Below are 20,025 nucleotides of genomic sequence, written 5' to 3' on the forward strand. Positions count from 1 at the left end.
TGAGTGAGCAGCTGTGCAATGGTCATCTTTACCAAAGGGGAGATGCTGCTTTTTCCAGTGTCACGCCCATGCTCTCAGGGCTGGAGGGAGGAGGGCTGCTTTTTGTTTTTACAGGCAAAAGGAAAGGCCCAGCCCTCAGAGCTTCTGCCAATGCAGATCCCAGCAGGTGCAAAATAAAGGCTCTCCCCCACCTTGCCAGCTGCAGATTGATCAGAAGACTGCTAGTCTAGTGTGTTGGGCCACTTTCTCTCTTCTGTGTATCGTCCCCTCTTATTACATAAACAGCATAAGAGGAATAAAGGAAGGAAGGAAGGAAGGAAGGAACAGTGTATCGCAAGCACCTTCCACCCTGATGTCAATGGGCCACCAACCTTCGGGATGAGGAGGAGACCTGTGAAGACAGTCAGAGCGTGCCGACTGGGGCATTCATTTGGCTCATACACCGACAAGGCTTTCAGCGGCAGGAACAAACTTCAGGAATAGGCATTCTTGGCCTCGAATCCTAAGGGGGGTGCAAACGCTGAGGACAATTCCGTCAAATGCTCAAAGGACCGTGGCTCGTTGGTCTAGGGGTATGATTCTCGCTTTGGGTGCGAGAGGTCCCGGGTTCAAATCCCGGACGAGCCCAATCAAGGTGGTTAACTTGAGCTCCTTTTTTTTGTTTTTTCAATGTTATTTTCATTGGACAGACTCTCTGGTTTTCTCGGTAAGCAGTAGTCGATGAACAATTCACTTCCTGAACCTCTTTGCGTGCCATGTCCTTGCGACAAGCACTTTGTGTTCTCTGTTAGCTCTCAGTAACATTCCTTGATTTGCTTGTGAGTTTTGGCCGTCCGATCTCAAAGTGGAAATATGTCCTTCCCTCTGTACGCTGCATAGGCCCTCAGCTGGCATACTTGTATATGTGCGCATGCTTGATAGGACGTATGTTTTAGGCTGGATTGTGTGAGCTTCAGGCGCAAGGCATTTGATTAGTCTTTAAGCAGGTCCACTTGCACTGCCCTTTGCACCTGTTCTCCCAGTCCCTACAAAGGTGAGCAAGCAGCTGTTTCTGTAGTGTAGTGGTTATCACGTTCGCCTCACACGCGAAAGGTCCCCGGTTCGAGACCGGGCAGAAACACTCTCTGCTGGCATTTTACACAAAATAGTTTTTTTCCCCTTTTGTCACACACAAATGTAAAGTATGAACTTATTTGCGTTCCCATGGAAATAGCATATGCTCTCAAGAGCTTGAGAAATACACTGGGAAGGCAAGCATCCTCACATGTATTCTGTATATGGGGCCAATAAAAAAATGCATGCGCTTGCATTTTGTGTATGTAATGTTGCAGAGCACAGAGAGGATTTATTTTCCCTACTGCTGGGTATTTGGGTCTCTGGGATCACAGTTGGGTCCGCTCCGTCCTCTGAAATGGTCCATATTAGTTACATAGGTTAGTGTACCAAAGAAATAATACATTTTCATATACAGCTTCTTCATTTCTGTGTTCTGAGGGATTACCAGTTGTAAGAAATGCACTTGCCGGTACAGTGATTCCCTGGCTTTCTCTGGCCCGAGAAAGCTTTTCCTCTGAAGTGGGAACAGAAGTTGGACTGCTTCTGCTGAACTTCCTGAAAGCAGAGCTGGCGGGAGGAGGGACTTTTTGAGTGCTGGGAAAATTTGAGCTGGAAATTTGCATCGGCTGGACAGAGATTGCTTGGAGCAGCCAAAATATAATAACGGCCATGGCGCTCAAGTAAAGCAGAAAGCTTTTAGTATACACCTTTTGCACTCTTGTCAACGAAGCTGGGCTCTGTGAATGCTCACCCTACGCAAGAAAAGAGAACAGACTTTGCTGGTGACCTAAATATATCTCGCCTGATCGAGCACGATCGAGCTCTGAGTGAGCAGCTGTGCAATGGTCATCTTTACCAAAGGGGAGATGCTGCGTTTTCCAGTGTCACGCCCATGCTCTCAGGGCTGGAGGGAGGAGGGCTGCTTTTTGTTTTTACAGGCAAAAGGAAAGGCCCAGCCCTCAGAGCTTCTGCCAATGCAGATCCCAGCAGGTGCAAAATAAAGGCTCTCCCCCACCTTGCCAGCTGCAGATTGATCAGAAGACTGCTAGTCTAGTGTGTTGGGCCACTTTCTCTCTTCTGTGTATCGTCCCCTCTTATTACATAAACAGCATAAGAGGAATAAAGGAAGGAAGGAAGGAAGGAAGGAACAGTGTATCGCAAGCACCTTCCACCCTGATGTCAATGGGCCACCAACCTTCGGGATGAGGAGGAGACCTGTGAAGACAGTCAGAGCGTGCCGACTGGGGCATTCATTTGGCTCATACACCGACAAGGCTTTCAGCGGCAGGAACAAACTTCAGGAATAGGCATTCTTGGCCTCGAATCCTAAGGGGGGTGCAAACGCTGAGGACAATTCCGTCAAATGCTCAAAGGACCGTGGCTCGTTGGTCTAGGGGTATGATTCTCGCTTTGGGTGCGAGAGGTCCCGGGATTTAGAGCCCAATCAAGGTGGTTAACTTGAGCTCCTTTTTTTTGTTTTTTCAATGTTATTTTCATTGGACAGACTCTCTGGTTTTCTCGGTAAGCAGTAGTCGATGAACAATTCACTTCCTGAACCTCTTTGCGTGCCATGTCCTTGCGACAAGCACTTTGTGTTCTCTGTTAGCTCTCAGTAACATTCCTTGATTTGCTTGTGAGTTTTGGCCGTCCGATCTCAAAGTGGAAATATGTCCTTCCCTCTGTACGCTGCATAGGCCCTCAGCTGGCATACTTGTATATGTGCGCATGCTTGATAGGACGTATGTTTTAGGCTGGATTGTGTGAGCTTCAGGCGCAAGGCATTTGATTAGTCTTTAAGCAGGTCCACTTGCACTGCCCTTTGCACCTGTTCTCCCAGTCCCTACAAAGGTGAGCAAGCAGCTGTTTCTGTAGTGTAGTGGTTATCACGTTCGCCTCACACGCGAAAGGTCCCCGGTTCGAGACCGGGCAGAAACACTCTCTGCTGGCATTTTACACAAAATAGTTTTTTTCCCCTTTTGTCACACACAAATGTAAAGTATGAACTTATTTGCGTTCCCATGGAAATAGCATATGCTCTCAAGAGCTTGAGAAATACACTGGGAAGGCAAGCATCCTCACATGTATTCTGTATATGGGGCCAATAAAAAAATGCACGCGCTTGCATTTTGTGTATGTAATGTTGCAGAGCACAGAGAGGATTTATTTTCCCTACTGCTGGGTATTTGGGTCTCTGGGATCACAGTTGGGTCCGCTCCGTCCTCTGAAATGGTCCATATTAGTTACATAGGTTAGTGTACCAAAGAAATAATACATTTTCATATACAGCTTCTTCATTTCTGTGTTCTGAGGGATTACCCGTTGTAAGAAATGCACTTGCCGGTACAGTGATTCCCTGGCTTTCTCTGGCCCGAGAAAGCTTTTCCTCTGAAGTGGGAACAGAAGTTGGACTGCTTCTGCTGAACTTCCTGAAAGCAGAGCTGGCGGGAGGAGGGACTTTTTGAGTGCTGGGAAAATTTGAGCTGGAAATTTGCATCGGCTGGACAGAGATTGCTTGGAGCAGCCAAAATATAATAACGGCCATGGCGCTCAAGTAAAGCAGAAAGCTTTTAGTATACACCTTTTGCACTCTTGTCAACGAAGCTGGGCTCTGTGAATGCTCACCCTACGCAAGAAAAGAGAACAGACTTTGCTGGTGACCTAAATATATCTCGCCTGATCGAGCACGATCGAGCTCTGAGTGAGCAGCTGTGCAATGGTCATCTTTACCAAAGGGGAGATGCTGCTTTTTCCAGTGTCACGCCCATGCTCTCAGGGCTGGAGGGAGGAGGGCTGCTTTTTGTTTTTACAGGCAAAAGGAAAGGCCCAGCCCTCAGAGCTTCTGCCAATGCAGATCCCAGCAGGTGCAAAATAAAGGCTCTCCCCCACCTTGCCAGCTGCAGATTGATCAGAAGACTGCTAGTCTAGTGTGTTGGGCCACTTTCTCTCTTCTGTGTATCGTCCCCTCTTATTACATAAACAGCATAAGAGGAATAAAGGAAGGAAGGAAGGAAGGAAGGAACAGTGTATCGCAAGCACCTTCCACCCTGATGTCAATGGGCCACCAACCTTCGGGATGAGGAGGAGACCTGTGAAGACAGTCAGAGCGTGCCGACTGGGGCATTCATTTGGCTCATACACCGACAAGGCTTTCAGCGGCAGGAACAAACTTCAGGAATAGGCATTCTTGGCCTCGAATCCTAAGGGGGGTGCAAACGCTGAGGACAATTCCGTCAAATGCTCAAAGGACCGTGGCTCGTTGGTCTAGGGGTATGATTCTCGCTTTGGGTGCGAGAGGTCCCGGGTTCAAATCCCAGACGAGCCCAATCAAGGTGGTTAACTTGAGCTCCTTTTTTTTGTTTTTTCAATGTTATTTTCATTGGACAGACTCTCTGGTTTTCTCGGTAAGCAGTAGTCGATGAACAATTCACTTCCTGAACCTCTTTGCGTGCCATGTCCTTGCGACAAGCACTTTGTGTTCTCTGTTAGCTCTCAGTAACATTCCTTGATTTGCTTGTGAGTTTTGGCCGTCCGATCTCAAAGTGGAAATATGTCCTTCCCTCTGTACGCTGCATAGGCCCTCAGCTGGCATACTTGTATATGTGCGCATGCTTGATAGGACGTATGTTTTAGGCTGGATTGTGTGAGCTTCAGGCGCAAGGCATTTGATTAGTCTTTAAGCAGGTCCACTTGCACTGCCCTTTGCACCTGTTCTCCCAGTCCCTACAAAGGTGAGCAAACAGCTGTTTCTGTAGTGTAGTGGTTATCACGTTCGCCTCACACGCGAAAGGTCCCCGGTTCGAGACCGGGCAGAAACACTCTCTGCTGGCATTTTACACAAAATAGTTTTTTTCCCCTTTTGTCACACACAAATGTAAAGTATGAACTTATTTGCGTTCCCATGGAAATAGCATATGCTCTCAAGAGCTTGAGAAATACACTGGGAAGGCAAGCATCCTCACATGTATTCTGTATATGGGGCCAATAAAAAAATGCACGCGCTTGCATTTTGTGTATGTAATGTTGCAGAGCACAGAGAGGATTTATTTTCCCTACTGCTGGGTATTTGGGTCTCTGGGATCACAGTTGGGTCCGCTCCGTCCTCTGAAATGGTCCATATTAGTTACATAGGTTAGTGTACCAAAGAAATAATACATTTTCATATACAGCTTCTTCATTTCTGTGTTCTGAGGGATTACCAGTTGTAAGAAATGCACTTGCCGGTACAGTGATTCCCTGGCTTTCTCTGGCCCGAGAAAGCTTTTCCTCTGAAGTGGGAACAGAAGTTGGACTGCTTCTGCTGAACTTCCTGAAAGCAGAGCTGGCGGGAGGAGGGACTTTTTGAGTGCTGGGAAAATTTGAGCTGGAAATTTGCATCGGCTGGACAGAGATTGCTTGGAGCAGCCAAAATATAATAACGGCCATGGCGCTCAAGTAAAGCAGAAAGCTTTTAGTATACACCTTTTGCACTCTTGTCAACGAAGCTGGGCTCTGTGAATGCTCACCCTACGCAAGAAAAGAGAACAGACTTTGCTGGTGACCTAAATATATCTCGCCTGATCGAGCACGATCGAGCTCTGAGTGAGCAGCTGTGCAATGGTCATCTTTACCAAAGGGGAGATGCTGCTTTTTCCAGTGTCACGCCCATGCTCTCAGGGCTGGAGGGAGGAGGGCTGCTTTTTGTTTTTACAGGCAAAAGGAAAGGCCCAGCCCTCAGAGCTTCTGCCAATGCAGATCCCAGCAGGTGCAAAATAAAGGCTCTCCCCCACCTTGCCAGCTGCAGATTGATCAGAAGACTGCTAGTCTAGTGTGTTGGGCCACTTTCTCTCTTCTGTGTATCGTCCCCTCTTATTACATAAACAGCATAAGAGGAATAAAGGAAGGAAGGAAGGAAGGAAGGAACAGTGTATCGCAAGCACCTTCCACCCTGATGTCAATGGGCCACCAACCTTCGGGATGAGGAGGAGACCTGTGAAGACAGTCAGAGCGTGCCGACTGGGGCATTCATTTGGCTCATACACCGACAAGGCTTTCAGCGGCAGGAACAAACTTCAGGAATAGGCATTCTTGGCCTCGAATCCTAAGGGGGGTGCAAACGCTGAGGACAATTCCGTCAAATGCTCAAAGGACCGTGGCTCGTTGGTCTAGGGGTATGATTCTCGCTTTGGGTGCGAGAGGTCCCGGGTTCAAATCCCGGACGAGCCCAATCAAGGTGGTTAACTTGAGCTCCTTTTTTTTGTTTTTTCAATGTTATTTTCATTGGACAGACTCTCTGGTTTTCTCGGTAAGCAGTAGTCGATGAACAATTCACTTCCTGAACCTCTTTGCGTGCCATGTCCTTGCGACAAGCACTTTGTGTTCTCTGTTAGCTCTCAGTAACATTCCTTGATTTGCTTGTGAGTTTTGGCCGTCCGATCTCAAAGTGGAAATATGTCCTTCCCTCTGTACGCTGCATAGGCCCTCAGCTGGCATACTTGTATATGTGCGCATGCTTGATAGGACGTATGTTTTAGGCTGGATTGTGTGAGCTTCAGGCGCAAGGCATTTGATTAGTCTTTAAGCAGGTCCACTTGCACTGCCCTTTGCACCTGTTCTCCCAGTCCCTACAAAGGTGAGCAAGCAGCTGTTTCTGTAGTGTAGTGGTTATCACGTTCGCCTCACACGCGAAAGGTCCCCGGTTCGAGACCGGGCAGAAACACTCTCTGCTGGCATTTTACACAAAATAGTTTTTTTCCCCTTTTGTCACACACAAATGTAAAGTATGAACTTATTTGCGTTCCCATGGAAATAGCATATGCTCTCAAGAGCTTGAGAAATACACTGGGAAGGCAAGCATCCTCACATGTATTCTGTATATGGGGCCAATAAAAAAATGCACGCGCTTGCATTTTGTGTATGTAATGTTGCAGAGCACAGAGAGGATTTATTTTCCCTACTGCTGGGTATTTGGGTCTCTGGGATCACAGTTGGGTCCGCTCCGTCCTCTGAAATGGTCCATATTAGTTACATAGGTTAGTGTACCAAAGAAATAATACATTTTCATATACAGCTTCTTCATTTCTGTGTTCTGAGGGATTACCAGTTGTAAGAAATGCACTTGCCGGTACAGTGATTCCCTGGCTTTCTCTGGCCCGAGAAAGCTTTTCCTCTGAAGTGGGAACAGAAGTTGGACTGCTTCTGCTGAACTTCCTGAAAGCAGAGCTGGCGGGAGGAGGGACTTTTTGAGTGCTGGGAAAATTTGAGCTGGAAATTTGCATCGGCTGGACAGAGATTGCTTGGAGCAGCCAAAATATAATAACGGCCATGGCGCTCAAGTAAAGCAGAAAGCTTTTAGTATACACCTTTTGCACTCTTGTCAACGAAGCTGGGCTCTGTGAATGCTCACCCTACGCAAGAAAAGAGAACAGACTTTGCTGGTGACCTAAATATATCTCGCCTGATCGAGCACGATCGAGCTCTGAGTGAGCAGCTGTGCAATGGTCATCTTTACCAAAGGGGAGATGCTGCTTTTTCCAGTGTCACGCCCATGCTCTCAGGGCTGGAGGGAGGAGGGCTGCTTTTTGTTTTTACAGGCAAAAGGAAAGGCCCAGCCCTCAGAGCTTCTGCCAATGCAGATCCCAGCAGGTGCAAAATAAAGGCTCTCCCCCACCTTGCCAGCTGCAGATTGATCAGAAGACTGCTAGTCTAGTGTGTTGGGCCACTTTCTCTCTTCTGTGTATCGTCCCCTCTTATTACATAAACAGCATAAGAGGAATAAAGGAAGGAAGGAAGGAAGGAAGGAACAGTGTATCGCAAGCACCTTCCACCCTGATGTCAATGGGCCACCAACCTTCGGGATGAGGAGGAGACCTGTGAAGACAGTCAGAGCGTGCCGACTGGGGCATTCATTTGGCTCATACACCGACAAGGCTTTCAGCGGCAGGAACAAACTTCAGGAATAGGCATTCTTGGCCTCGAATCCTAAGGGGGGTGCAAACGCTGAGGACAATTCCGTCAAATGCTCAAAGGACCGTGGCTCGTTGGTCTAGGGGTATGATTCTCGCTTTGGGTGCGAGAGGTCCCGGGTTCAAATCCCGGACGAGCCCAATCAAGGTGGTTAACTTGAGCTCCTTTTTTTTGTTTTTTCAATGTTATTTTCATTGGACAGACTCTCTGGTTTTCTCGGTAAGCAGTAGTCGATGAACAATTCACTTCCTGAACCTCTTTGCGTGCCATGTCCTTGCGACAAGCACTTTGTGTTCTCTGTTAGCTCTCAGTAACATTCCTTGATTTGCTTGTGAGTTTTGGCCGTCCGATCTCAAAGTGGAAATATGTCCTTCCCTCTGTACGCTGCATAGGCCCTCAGCTGGCATACTTGTATATGTGCGCATGCTTGATAGGACGTATGTTTTAGGCTGGATTGTGTGAGCTTCAGGCGCAAGGCATTTGATTAGTCTTTAAGCAGGTCCACTTGCACTGCCCTTTGCACCTGTTCTCCTAGTCCCTACAAAGGTGAGCAAGCAGCTGTTTCTGTAGTGTAGTGGTTATCACGTTCGCCTCACACGCGAAAGGTCCCCGGTTCGAGACCGGGCAGAAACACTCTCTGCTGGCATTTTACACAAAATAGTTTTTTTCCCCTTTTGTCACACACAAATGTAAAGTATGAACTTATTTGCGTTCCCATGGAAATAGCATATGCTCTCAAGAGCTTGAGAAATACACTGGGAAGGCAAGCATCCTCACATGTATTCTGTATATGGGGCCAATAAAAAAATGCACGCGCTTGCATTTTGTGTATGTAATGTTGCAGAGCACAGAGAGGATTTATTTTCCCTACTGCTGGGTATTTGGGTCTCTGGGATCACAGTTGGGTCCGCTCCGTCCTCTGAAATGGTCCATATTAGTTACATAGGTTAGTGTACCAAAGAAATAATACATTTTCATATACAGCTTCTTCATTTCTGTGTTCTGAGGGATTACCCGTTGTAAGAAATGCACTTGCCGGTACAGTGATTCCCTGGCTTTCTCTGGCCCGAGAAAGCTTTTCCTCTGAAGTGGGAACAGAAGTTGGACTGCTTCTGCTGAACTTCCTGAAAGCAGAGCTGGCGGGAGGAGGGACTTTTTGAGTGCTGGGAAAATTTGAGCTGGAAATTTGCATCGGCTGGACAGAGATTGCTTGGAGCAGCCAAAATATAATAACGGCCATGGCGCTCAAGTAAAGCAGAAAGCTTTTAGTATACACCTTTTGCACTCTTGTCAACGAAGCTGGGCTCTGTGAATGCTCACCCTACGCAAGAAAAGAGAACAGACTTTGCTGGTGACCTAAATATATCTCGCCTGATCGAGCACGATCGAGCTCTGAGTGAGCAGCTGTGCAATGGTCATCTTTACCAAAGGGGAGATGCTGCTTTTTCCAGTGTCACGCCCATGCTCTCAGGGCTGGAGGGAGGAGGGCTGCTTTTTGTTTTTACAGGCAAAAGGAAAGGCCCAGCCCTCAGAGCTTCTGCCAATGCAGATCCCAGCAGGTGCAAAATAAAGGCTCTCCCCCACCTTGCCAGCTGCAGATTGATCAGAAGACTGCTAGTCTAGTGTGTTGGGCCACTTTCTCTCTTCTGTGTATCGTCCCCTCTTATTACATAAACAGCATAAGAGGAATAAAGGAAGGAAGGAAGGAAGGAAGGAACAGTGTATCGCAAGCACCTTCCACCCTGATGTCAATGGGCCACCAACCTTCGGGATGAGGAGGAGACCTGTGAAGACAGTCAGAGCGTGCCGACTGGGGCATTCATTTGGCTCATACACCGACAAGGCTTTCAGCGGCAGGAACAAACTTCAGGAATAGGCATTCTTGGCCTCGAATCCTAAGGGGGGTGCAAACGCTGAGGACAATTCCGTCAAATGCTCAAAGGACCGTGGCTCGTTGGTCTAGGGGTATGATTCTCGCTTTGGGTGCGAGAGGTCCCGGGTTCAAATCCCGGACGAGCCCAATCAAGGTGGTTAACTTGAGCTCCTTTTTTTTGTTTTTTCAATGTTATTTTCATTGGACAGACTCTCTGGTTTTCTCGGTAAGCAGTAGTCGATGAACAATTCACTTCCTGAACCTCTTTGCGTGCCATGTCCTTGCGACAAGCACTTTGTGTTCTCTGTTAGCTCTCAGTAACATTCCTTGATTTGCTTGTGAGTTTTGGCCGTCCGATCTCAAAGTGGAAATATGTCCTTCCCTCTGTACGCTGCATAGGCCCTCAGCTGGCATACTTGTATATGTGCGCATGCTTGATAGGACGTATGTTTTAGGCTGGATTGTGTGAGCTTCAGGCGCAAGGCATTTGATTAGTCTTTAAGCAGGTCCACTTGCACTGCCCTTTGCACCTGTTCTCCCAGTCCCTACAAAGGTGAGCAAGCAGCTGTTTCTGTAGTGTAGTGGTTATCACGTTCGCCTCACACGCGAAAGGTCCCCGGTTCGAGACCGGGCAGAAACACTCTCTGCTGGCATTTTACACAAAATAGTTTTTTTCCCCTTTTGTCACACACAAATGTAAAGTATGAACTTATTTGCGTTCCCATGGAAATAGCATATGCTCTCAAGAGCTTGAGAAATACACTGGGAAGGCAAGCATCCTCACATGTATTCTGTATATGGGGCCAATAAAAAAATGCACGCGCTTGCATTTTGTGTATGTAATGTTGCAGAGCACAGAGAGGATTTATTTTCCCTACTGCTGGGTATTTGGGTCTCTGGGATCACAGTTGGGTCCGCTCCGTCCTCTGAAATGGTCCATATTAGTTACATAGGTTAGTGTACCAAAGAAATAATACATTTTCATATACAGCTTCTTCATTTCTGTGTTCTGAGGGATTACCAGTTGTAAGAAATGCACTTGCCGGTACAGTGATTCCCTGGCTTTCTCTGGCCCGAGAAAGCTTTTCCTCTGAAGTGGGAACAGAAGTTGGACTGCTTCTGCTGAACTTCCTGAAAGCAGAGCTGGCGGGAGGAGGGACTTTTTGAGTGCTGGGAAAATTTGAGCTGGAAATTTGCATCGGCTGGACAGAGATTGCTTGGAGCAGCCAAAATATAATAACGGCCATGGCGCTCAAGTAAAGCAGAAAGCTTTTAGTATACACCTTTTGCACTCTTGTCAACGAAGCTGGGCTCTGTGAATGCTCACCCTACGCAAGAAAAGAGAACAGACTTTGCTGGTGACCTAAATATATCTCGCCTGATCGAGCACGATCGAGCTCTGAGTGAGCAGCTGTGCAATGGTCATCTTTACCAAAGGGGAGATGCTGCTTTTTCCAGTGTCACGCCCATGCTCTCAGGGCTGGAGGGAGGAGGGCTGCTTTTTGTTTTTACAGGCAAAAGGAAAGGCCCAGCCCTCAGAGCTTCTGCCAATGCAGATCCCAGCAGGTGCAAAATAAAGGCTCTCCCCCACCTTGCCAGCTGCAGATTGATCAGAAGACTGCTAGTCTAGTGTGTTGGGCCACTTTCTCTCTTCTGTGTATCGTCCCCTCTTATTACATAAACAGCATAAGAGGAATAAAGGAAGGAAGGAAGGAAGGAAGGAACAGTGTATCGCAAGCACCTTCCACCCTGATGTCAATGGGCCACCAACCTTCGGGATGAGGAGGAGACCTGTGAAGACAGTCAGAGCGTGCCGACTGGGGCATTCATTTGGCTCATACACCGACAAGGCTTTCAGCGGCAGGAACAAACTTCAGGAATAGGCATTCTTGGCCTCGAATCCTAAGGGGGGTGCAAACGCTGAGGACAATTCCGTCAAATGCTCAAAGGACCATGGCTCGTTGGTCTAGGGGTATGATTCTCGCTTTGGGTGCGAGAGGTCCCGGGTTCAAATCCCGGACGAGCCCAATCAAGGTGGTTAACTTGAGCTCCTTTTTTTTGTTTTTTCAATGTTATTTTCATTGGACAGACTCTCTGGTTTTCTCGGTAAGCAGTAGTCGATGAACAATTCACTTCCTGAACCTCTTTGCGTGCCATGTCCTTGCGACAAGCACTTTGTGTTCTCTGTTAGCTCTCAGTAACATTCCTTGATTTGCTTGTGAGTTTTGGCCGTCCGATCTCAAAGTGGAAATATGTCCTTCCCTCTGTACGCTGCATAGGCCCTCAGCTGGCATACTTGTATATGTGCGCATGCTTGATAGGACGTATGTTTTAGGCTGGATTGTGTGAGCTTCAGGCGCAAGGCATTTGATTAGTCTTTAAGCAGGTCCACTTGCACTGCCCTTTGCACCTGTTCTCCCAGTCCCTACAAAGGTGAGCAAGCAGCTGTTTCTGTAGTGTAGTGGTTATCACGTTCGCCTCACACGCGAAAGGTCCCCGGTTCGAGACCGGGCAGAAACACTCTCTGCTGGCATTTTACACAAAATAGTTTTTTTCCCCTTTTGTCACACACAAATGTAAAGTATGAACTTATTTGCGTTCCCATGGAAATAGCATATGCTCTCAAGAGCTTGAGAAATACACTGGGAAGGCAAGCATCCTCACATGTATTCTGTATATGGGGCCAATAAAAAAATGCACGCGCTTGCATTTTGTGTATGTAATGTTGCAGAGCACAGAGAGGATTTATTTTCCCTACTGCTGGGTATTTGGGTCTCTGGGATCACAGTTGGGTCCGCTCCGTCCTCTGAAATGGTCCATATTAGTTACATAGGTTAGTGTACCAAAGAAATAATACATTTTCATATACAGCTTCTTCATTTCTGTGTTCTGAGGGATTACCAGTTGTAAGAAATGCACTTGCCGGTACAGTGATTCCCTGGCTTTCTCTGGCCCGAGAAAGCTTTTCCTCTGAAGTGGGAACAGAAGTTGGACTGCTTCTGCTGAACTTCCTGAAAGCAGAGCTGGCGGGAGGAGGGACTTTTTGAGTGCTGGGAAAATTTGAGCTGGAAATTTGCATCGGCTGGACAGAGATTGCTTGGAGCAGCCAAAATATAATAACGGCCATGGCGCTCAAGTAAAGCAGAAAGCTTTTAGTATACACCTTTTGCACTCTTGTCAACGAAGCTGGGCTCTGTGAATGCTCACCCTACGCAAGAAAAGAGAACAGACTTTGCTGGTGACCTAAATATATCTCGCCTGATCGAGCACGATCGAGCTCTGAGTGAGCAGCTGTGCAATGGTCATCTTTACCAAAGGGGAGATGCTGCTTTTTCCAGTGTCACGCCCATGCTCTCAGGGCTGGAGGGAGGAGGGCTGCTTTTTGTTTTTACAGGCAAAAGGAAAGGCCCAGCCCTCAGAGCTTCTGCCAATGCAGATCCCAGCAGGTGCAAAATAAAGGCTCTCCCCCACCTTGCCAGCTGCAGATTGATCAGAAGACTGCTAGTCTAGTGTGTTGGGCCACTTTCTCTCTTCTGTGTATCGTCCCCTCTTATTACATAAACAGCATAAGAGGAATAAAGGAAGGAAGGAAGGAAGGAAGGAACAGTGTATCGCAAGCACCTTCCACCCTGATGTCAATGGGCCACCAACCTTCGGGATGAGGAGGAGACCTGTGAAGACAGTCAGAGCGTGCCGACTGGGGCATTCATTTGGCTCATACACCGACAAGGCTTTCAGCGGCAGGAACAAACTTCAGGAATAGGCATTCTTGGCCTCGAATCCTAAGGGGGGTGCAAACGCTGAGGACAATTCCGTCAAATGCTCAAAGGACCGTGGCTCGTTGGTCTAGGGGTATGATTCTCGCTTTGGGTGCGAGAGGTCCCGGGTTCAAATCCCGGACGAGCCCAATCAAGGTGGTTAACTTGAGCTCCTTTTTTTTGTTTTTTCAATGTTATTTTCATTGGACAGACTCTCTGGTTTTCTCGGTAAGCAGTAGTCGATGAACAATTCACTTCCTGAACCTCTTTGCGTGCCATGTCCTTGCGACAAGCACTTTGTGTTCTCTGTTAGCTCTCAGTAACATTCCTTGATTTGCTTGTGAGTTTTGGCCGTCCGATCTCAAAGTGGAAATATGTCCTTCCCTCTGTACGCTGCATAGGCCCTCAGCTGGCATACTTGTATATGTGCGCATGCTTGATAGGACGTATGTTTTAGGCTGGATTGTGTGAGCTTCAGGCGCAAGGCATTTGATTAGTCTTTAAGCAGGTCCACTTGCACTGCCCTTTGCACCTGTTCTCCCAGTCCCTACAAAGGTGAGCAAGCAGCTGTTTCTGTAGTGTAGTGGTTATCACGTTCGCCTCACACGCGAAAGGTCCCCGGTTCGAGACCGGGCAGAAACACTCTCTGCTGGCATTTTACACAAAATAGTTTTTTTCCCCTTTTGTCACACACAAATGTAAAGTATGAACTTATTTGCGTTCCCATGGAAATAGCATATGCTCTCAAGAGCTTGAGAAATACACTGGGAAGGCAAGCATCCTCACATGTATTCTGTATATGGGGCCAATAAAAAAATGCACGCGCTTGCATTTTGTGTATGTAATGTTGCAGAGCACAGAGAGGATTTATTTTCCCTACTGCTGGGTATTTGGGTCTCTGGGATCACAGTTGGGTCCGCTCCGTCCTCTGAAATGGTCCATATTAGTTACATAGGTTAGTGTACCAAAGAAATAATACATTTTCATATACAGCTTCTTCATTTCTGTGTTCTGAGGGATTACCCGTTGTAAGAAATGCACTTGCCGGTACAGTGATTCCCTGGCTTTCTCTGGCCCGAGAAAGCTTTTCCTCTGAAGTGGGAACAGAAGTTGGACTGCTTCTGCTGAACTTCCTGAAAGCAGAGCTGGCGGGAGGAGGGACTTTTTGAGTGCTGGGAAAATTTGAGCTGGAAATTTGCATCGGCTGGACAGAGATTGCTTGGAGCAGCCAAAATATAATAACGGCCATGGCGCTCAAGTAAAGCAGAAAGCTTTTAGTATACACCTTTTGCACTCTTGTCAACGAAGCTGGGCTCTGTGAATGCTCACCCTACGCAAGAAAAGAGAACAGACTTTGCTGGTGACCTAAATATATCTCGCCTGATCGAGCACGATCGAGCTCTGAGTGAGCAGCTGTGCAATGGTCATCTTTACCAAAGGGGAGATGCTGCTTTTTCCAGTGTCACGCCCATGCTCTCAGGGCTGGAGGGAGGAGGGCTGCTTTTTGTTTTTACAGGCAAAAGGAAAGGCCCAGCCCTCAGAGCTTCTGCCAATGCAGATCCCAGCAGGTGCAAAATAAAGGCTCTCCCCCACCTTGCCAGCTGCAGATTGATCAGAAGACTGCTAGTCTAGTGTGTTGGGCCACTTTCTCTCTTCTGTGTATCGTCCCCTCTTATTACATAAACAGCATAAGAGGAATAAAGGAAGGAAGGAAGGAAGGAAGGAACAGTGTATCGCAAGCACCTTCCACCCTGATGTCAATGGGCCACCAACCTTCGGGATGAGGAGGAGACCTGTGAAGACAGTCAGAGCGTGCCGACTGGGGCATTCATTTGGCTCATACACCGACAAGGCTTTCAGCGGCAGGAACAAACTTCAGGAATAGGCATTCTTGGCCTCGAATCCTAAGGGGGGTGCAAACGCTGAGGACAATTCCGTCAAATGCTCAAAGGACCGTGGCTCGTTGGTCTAGGGGTATGATTCTCGCTTTGGGTGCGAGAGGTCCCGGGTTCAAATCCCGGACGAGCCCAATCAAGGTGGTTAACTTGAGCTCCTTTTTTTTGTTTTTTCAATGTTATTTTCATTGGACAGACTCTCTGGTTTTCTCGGTAAGCAGTAGTCGATGAACAATTCACTTCCTGAACCTCTTTGCGTGCCATGTCCTTGCGACAAGCACTTTGTGTTCTCTGTTAGCTCTCAGTAACATTCCTTGATTTGCTTGTGAGTTTTGGCCGTCCGATCTCAAAGTGGAAATATGTCCTTCCCTCTGTACGCTGCATAGGCCCTCAGCTGGCATACTTGTATATGTGCGCATGCTTGATAGGACGTATGTTTTAGGCTGGATTGTGTGAGCTTCAGGCGCAAGGCATTTGATTAGTCTTTAAGCAGGTCCACTTGCACTGCCCTTTGCACCTGTTCTCCCAGTCCCTACAAAGGTGAGCAAGCAGCTGTTTCTGTAGTGTAGTGGTTATCACGTTCGCCTCACACGCGAAAGGTCCCCGGTTCGAGACCGGGCAGAAACACTCTCTGCTGGCATTTTACACAAAATAGTTTTTTTCCCCTTTTGTCACACACAAATGTAAAGTATGAACTTATTTGCGTTCCCATGGAAATAGCATATGCTCTCAAGAGCTTGAGAAATACACTGGGAAGGCAAGCATCCTCACATGTATTCTGTATATGGGGCCAATAAAAAAATGCACGCGCTTGCATTTTGTGTATGTAATGTTGCAGAGCACAGAGAGGATTTATTTTCCCTACTGCTGGGTATTTGGGTCTCTGGGATCACAGTTGGGTCCGCTCCGTCCTCTGAAATGGTCCATATTAGTTACATAGGTTAGTGTACCAAAGAAATAATACATTTTCATATACAGCTTCTTCATTTCTGTGTTCTGAGGGATTACCCGTTGTAAGAAATGCACTTGCCGGTACAGTGATTCCCTGGCTTTCTCTGGCCCGAGAAAGCTTTTCCTCTGAAGTGGGAACAGAAGTTGGACTGCTTCTGCTGAACTTCCTGAAAGCAGAGCTGGCGGGAGGAGGGACTTTTTGAGTGCTGGGAAAATTTGAGCTGGAAATTTGCATCGGCTGGACAGAGATTGCTTGGAGCAGCCAAAATATAATAACGGCCATGGCGCTCAAGTAAAGCAGAAAGCTTTTAGTATACACCTTTTGCACTCTTGTCAACGAAGCTGGGCTCTGTGAATGCTCACCCTACGCAAGAAAAGAGAACAGACTTTGCTGGTGACCTAAATATATCTCGCCTGATCGAGCACGATCGAGCTCTGAGTGAGCAGCTGTGCAATGGTCATCTTTACCAAAGGGGAGATGCTGCTTTTTCCAGTGTCACGCCCATGCTCTCAGGGCTGGAGGGAGGAGGGCTGCTTTTTGTTTTTACAGGCAAAAGGAAAGGCCCAGCCCTCAGAGCTTCTGCCAATGCAGATCCCAGCAGGTGCAAAATAAAGGCTCTCCCCCACCTTGCCAGCTGCAGATTGATCAGAAGACTGCTAGTCTAGTGTGTTGGGCCACTTTCTCTCTTCTGTGTATCGTCCCCTCTTATTACATAAACAGCATAAGAGGAATAAAGGAAGGAAGGAAGGAAGGAAGGAACAGTGTATCGCAAGCACCTTCCACCCTGATGTCAATGGGCCACCAACCTTCGGGATGAGGAGGAGACCTGTGAAGACAGTCAGAGCGTGCCGACTGGGGCATTCATTTGGCTCATACACCGACAAGGCTTTCAGCGGCAGGAACAAACTTCAGGAATAGGCATTCTTGGCCTCGAATCCTAAGGGGGGTGCAAACGCTGAGGACAATTCCGTCAAATGCTCAAAGGACCGTGGCTCGTTGGTCTAGGGGTATGATTCTCGCTTTGGGTGCGAGAGGTCCCGGGTTCAAATCCCGGACGAGCCCAATCAAGGTGGTTAACTTGAGCTCCTTTTTTTTGTTTTTTCAATGTTATTTTCATTGGACAGACTCTCTGGTTTTCTCGGTAAGCAGTAGTCGATGAACAATTCACTTCCTGAACCTCTTTGCGTGCCATGTCCTTGCGACAAGCACTTTGTGTTCTCTGTTAGCTCTCAGTAACATTCCTTGATTTGCTTGTGAGTTTTGGCCGTCCGATCTCAAAGTGGAAATATGTCCTTCCCTCTGTACGCTGCATAGGCCCTCAGCTGGCATACTTGTATATGTGCGCATGCTTGATAGGACGTATGTTTTAGGCTGGATTGTGTGAGCTTCAGGCGCAAGGCATTTGATTAGTCTTTAAGCAGGTCCACTTGCACTGCCCTTTGCACCTGTTCTCCCAGTCCCTACAAAGGTGAGCAAGCAGCTGTTTCTGTAGTGTAGTGGTTATCACGTTCGCCTCACACGCGAAAGGTCCCCGGTTCGAGACCGGGCAGAAACACTCTCTGCTGGCATTTTACACAAAATAGTTTTTTTCCCCTTTTGTCACACACAAATGTAAAGTATGAACTTATTTGCGTTCCCATGGAAATAGCATATGCTCTCAAGAGCTTGAGAAATACACTGGGAAGGCAAGCATCCTCACATGTATTCTGTATATGGGGCCAATAAAAAAATGCACGCGCTTGCATTTTGTGTATGTAATGTTGCAGAGCACAGAGAGGATTTATTTTCCCTACTGCTGGGTATTTGGGTCTCTGGGATCACAGTTGGGTCCGCTCCGTCCTCTGAAATGGTCCATATTAGTTACATAGGTTAGTGTACCAAAGAAATAATACATTTTCATATACAGCTTCTTCATTTCTGTGTTCTGAGGGATTACCCGTTGTAAGAAATGCACTTGCCGGTACAGTGATTCCCTGGCTTTCTCTGGCCCGAGAAAGCTTTTCCTCTGAAGTGGGAACAGAAGTTGGACTGCTTCTGCTGAACTTCCTGAAAGCAGAGCTGGCGGGAGGAGGGACTTTTTGAGTGCTGGGAAAATTTGAGCTGGAAATTTGCATCGGCTGGACAGAGATTGCTTGGAGCAGCCAAAATATAATAACGGCCATGGCGCTCAAGTAAAGCAGAAAGCTTTTAGTATACACCTTTTGCACTCTTGTCAACGAAGCTGGGCTCTGTGAATGCTCACCCTACGCAAGAAAAGAGAACAGACTTTGCTGGTGACCTAAATATATCTCGCCTGATCGAGCACGATCGAGCTCTGAGTGAGCAGCTGTGCAATGGTCATCTTTACCAAAGGGGAGATGCTGCTTTTTCCAGTGTCACGCCCATGCTCTCAGGGCTGGAGGGAGGAGGGCTGCTTTTTGTTTTTACAGGCAAAAGGAAAGGCCCAGCCCTCAGAGCTTCTGCCAATGCAGATCCCAGCAGGTGCAAAATAAAGGCTCTCCCCCACCTTGCCAGCTGCAGATTGATCAGAAGACTGCTAGTCTAGTGTGTTGGGCCACTTTCTCTCTTCTGTGTATCGTCCCCTCTTATTACATAAACAGCATAAGAGGAATAAAGGAAGGAAGGAAGGAAGGAAGGAACAGTGTATCGCAAGCACCTTCCACCCTGATGTCAATGGGCCACCAACCTTCGGGATGAGGAGGAGACCTGTGAAGACAGTCAGAGCGTGCCGACTGGGGCATTCATTTGGCTCATACACCGACAAGGCTTTCAGCGGCAGGAACAAACTTCAGGAATAGGCATTCTTGGCCTCGAATCCTAAGGGGGGTGCAAACGCTGAGGACAATTCCGTCAAATGCTCAAAGGACCGTGGCTCGTTGGTCTAGGGGTATGATTCTCGCTTTGGGTGCGAGAGGTCCCGGGTTCAAATCCCGGACGAGCCCAATCAAGGTGGTTAACTTGAGCTCCTTTTTTTTGTTTTTTCAATGTTATTTTCATTGGACAGACTCTCTGGTTTTCTCGGTAAGCAGTAGTCGATGAACAATTCACTTCCTGAACCTCTTTGCGTGCCATGTCCTTGCGACAAGCACTTTGTGTTCTCTGTTAGCTCTCAGTAACATTCCTTGATTTGCTTGTGAGTTTTGGCCGTCCGATCTCAAAGTGGAAATATGTCCTTCCCTCTGTACGCTGCATAGGCCCTCAGCTGGCATACTTGTATATGTGCGCATGCTTGATAGGACGTATGTTTTAGGCTGGATTGTGTGAGCTTCAGGCGCAAGGCATTTGATTAGTCTTTAAGCAGGTCCACTTGCACTGCCCTTTGCACCTGTTCTCCCAGTCCCTACAAAGGTGAGCAAGCAGCTGTTTCTGTAGTGTAGTGGTTATCACGTTCGCCTCACACGCGAAAGGTCCCCGGTTCGAGACCGGGCAGAAACACTCTCTGCTGGCATTTTACACAAAATAGTTTTTTTCCCCTTTTGTCACACACAAATGTAAAGTATGAACTTATTTGCGTTCCCATGGAAATAGCATATGCTCTCAAGAGCTTGA

At 47.6% G+C, this 20,025-nt stretch overlaps 20 non-coding genes across 20 annotated transcripts; all 20 read left to right on the top strand.

The window, feature by feature from the left end:
• The first annotated feature begins 555 nt into the window (after positions 1–555).
• On the top strand, positions 556–627 carry TRNAP-UGG (transfer RNA proline (anticodon UGG)). The gene has a single exon. It is a non-coding gene; the product is annotated as a tRNA-Pro (tRNA).
• Positions 628–1,047: 420 nt separating this feature from the next.
• On the top strand, positions 1,048–1,120 carry TRNAV-CAC (transfer RNA valine (anticodon CAC)). The gene has a single exon. It is a non-coding gene; the product is annotated as a tRNA-Val (tRNA).
• A 1,798-nt stretch (positions 1,121–2,918) lies between these two features.
• Positions 2,919–2,991, top strand: TRNAV-CAC (transfer RNA valine (anticodon CAC)). The gene has a single exon. It is a non-coding gene; the product is annotated as a tRNA-Val (tRNA).
• Positions 2,992–4,798: 1,807 nt separating this feature from the next.
• TRNAV-CAC (transfer RNA valine (anticodon CAC)) lies at positions 4,799–4,871 on the top strand. The gene has a single exon. It is a non-coding gene; the product is annotated as a tRNA-Val (tRNA).
• A 1,315-nt stretch (positions 4,872–6,186) lies between these two features.
• On the top strand, positions 6,187–6,258 carry TRNAP-UGG (transfer RNA proline (anticodon UGG)). Its single transcript has one exon. It is a non-coding gene; the product is annotated as a tRNA-Pro (tRNA).
• A 420-nt stretch (positions 6,259–6,678) lies between these two features.
• On the top strand, positions 6,679–6,751 carry TRNAV-CAC (transfer RNA valine (anticodon CAC)). Its single transcript has one exon. It is a non-coding gene; the product is annotated as a tRNA-Val (tRNA).
• Positions 6,752–8,066: 1,315 nt separating this feature from the next.
• TRNAP-UGG (transfer RNA proline (anticodon UGG)) lies at positions 8,067–8,138 on the top strand. The gene has a single exon. It is a non-coding gene; the product is annotated as a tRNA-Pro (tRNA).
• Positions 8,139–8,558: 420 nt separating this feature from the next.
• On the top strand, positions 8,559–8,631 carry TRNAV-CAC (transfer RNA valine (anticodon CAC)). Its single transcript has one exon. It is a non-coding gene; the product is annotated as a tRNA-Val (tRNA).
• A 1,315-nt stretch (positions 8,632–9,946) lies between these two features.
• TRNAP-UGG (transfer RNA proline (anticodon UGG)) lies at positions 9,947–10,018 on the top strand. Its single transcript has one exon. It is a non-coding gene; the product is annotated as a tRNA-Pro (tRNA).
• Positions 10,019–10,438: 420 nt separating this feature from the next.
• TRNAV-CAC (transfer RNA valine (anticodon CAC)) lies at positions 10,439–10,511 on the top strand. The gene has a single exon. It is a non-coding gene; the product is annotated as a tRNA-Val (tRNA).
• Positions 10,512–11,826: 1,315 nt separating this feature from the next.
• TRNAP-UGG (transfer RNA proline (anticodon UGG)) lies at positions 11,827–11,898 on the top strand. Its single transcript has one exon. It is a non-coding gene; the product is annotated as a tRNA-Pro (tRNA).
• A 420-nt stretch (positions 11,899–12,318) lies between these two features.
• TRNAV-CAC (transfer RNA valine (anticodon CAC)) lies at positions 12,319–12,391 on the top strand. The gene has a single exon. It is a non-coding gene; the product is annotated as a tRNA-Val (tRNA).
• A 1,315-nt stretch (positions 12,392–13,706) lies between these two features.
• On the top strand, positions 13,707–13,778 carry TRNAP-UGG (transfer RNA proline (anticodon UGG)). Its single transcript has one exon. It is a non-coding gene; the product is annotated as a tRNA-Pro (tRNA).
• A 420-nt stretch (positions 13,779–14,198) lies between these two features.
• TRNAV-CAC (transfer RNA valine (anticodon CAC)) lies at positions 14,199–14,271 on the top strand. The gene has a single exon. It is a non-coding gene; the product is annotated as a tRNA-Val (tRNA).
• Positions 14,272–15,586: 1,315 nt separating this feature from the next.
• TRNAP-UGG (transfer RNA proline (anticodon UGG)) lies at positions 15,587–15,658 on the top strand. Its single transcript has one exon. It is a non-coding gene; the product is annotated as a tRNA-Pro (tRNA).
• A 420-nt stretch (positions 15,659–16,078) lies between these two features.
• On the top strand, positions 16,079–16,151 carry TRNAV-CAC (transfer RNA valine (anticodon CAC)). Its single transcript has one exon. It is a non-coding gene; the product is annotated as a tRNA-Val (tRNA).
• Positions 16,152–17,466: 1,315 nt separating this feature from the next.
• Positions 17,467–17,538, top strand: TRNAP-UGG (transfer RNA proline (anticodon UGG)). The gene has a single exon. It is a non-coding gene; the product is annotated as a tRNA-Pro (tRNA).
• A 420-nt stretch (positions 17,539–17,958) lies between these two features.
• TRNAV-CAC (transfer RNA valine (anticodon CAC)) lies at positions 17,959–18,031 on the top strand. Its single transcript has one exon. It is a non-coding gene; the product is annotated as a tRNA-Val (tRNA).
• Positions 18,032–19,346: 1,315 nt separating this feature from the next.
• On the top strand, positions 19,347–19,418 carry TRNAP-UGG (transfer RNA proline (anticodon UGG)). Its single transcript has one exon. It is a non-coding gene; the product is annotated as a tRNA-Pro (tRNA).
• Positions 19,419–19,838: 420 nt separating this feature from the next.
• TRNAV-CAC (transfer RNA valine (anticodon CAC)) lies at positions 19,839–19,911 on the top strand. Its single transcript has one exon. It is a non-coding gene; the product is annotated as a tRNA-Val (tRNA).
• The last annotated feature ends 114 nt before the right edge of the window (positions 19,912–20,025 follow it).

The sequence above is a fragment of the Ambystoma mexicanum genome, chromosome 2q (assembly GCF_040938575.1).
Source record: "Ambystoma mexicanum isolate Mex_15411 chromosome 2q, UKY_AmexF1_1, whole genome shotgun sequence".
Lineage (NCBI taxonomy): Eukaryota > Metazoa > Chordata > Amphibia > Caudata > Ambystomatidae > Ambystoma > Ambystoma mexicanum.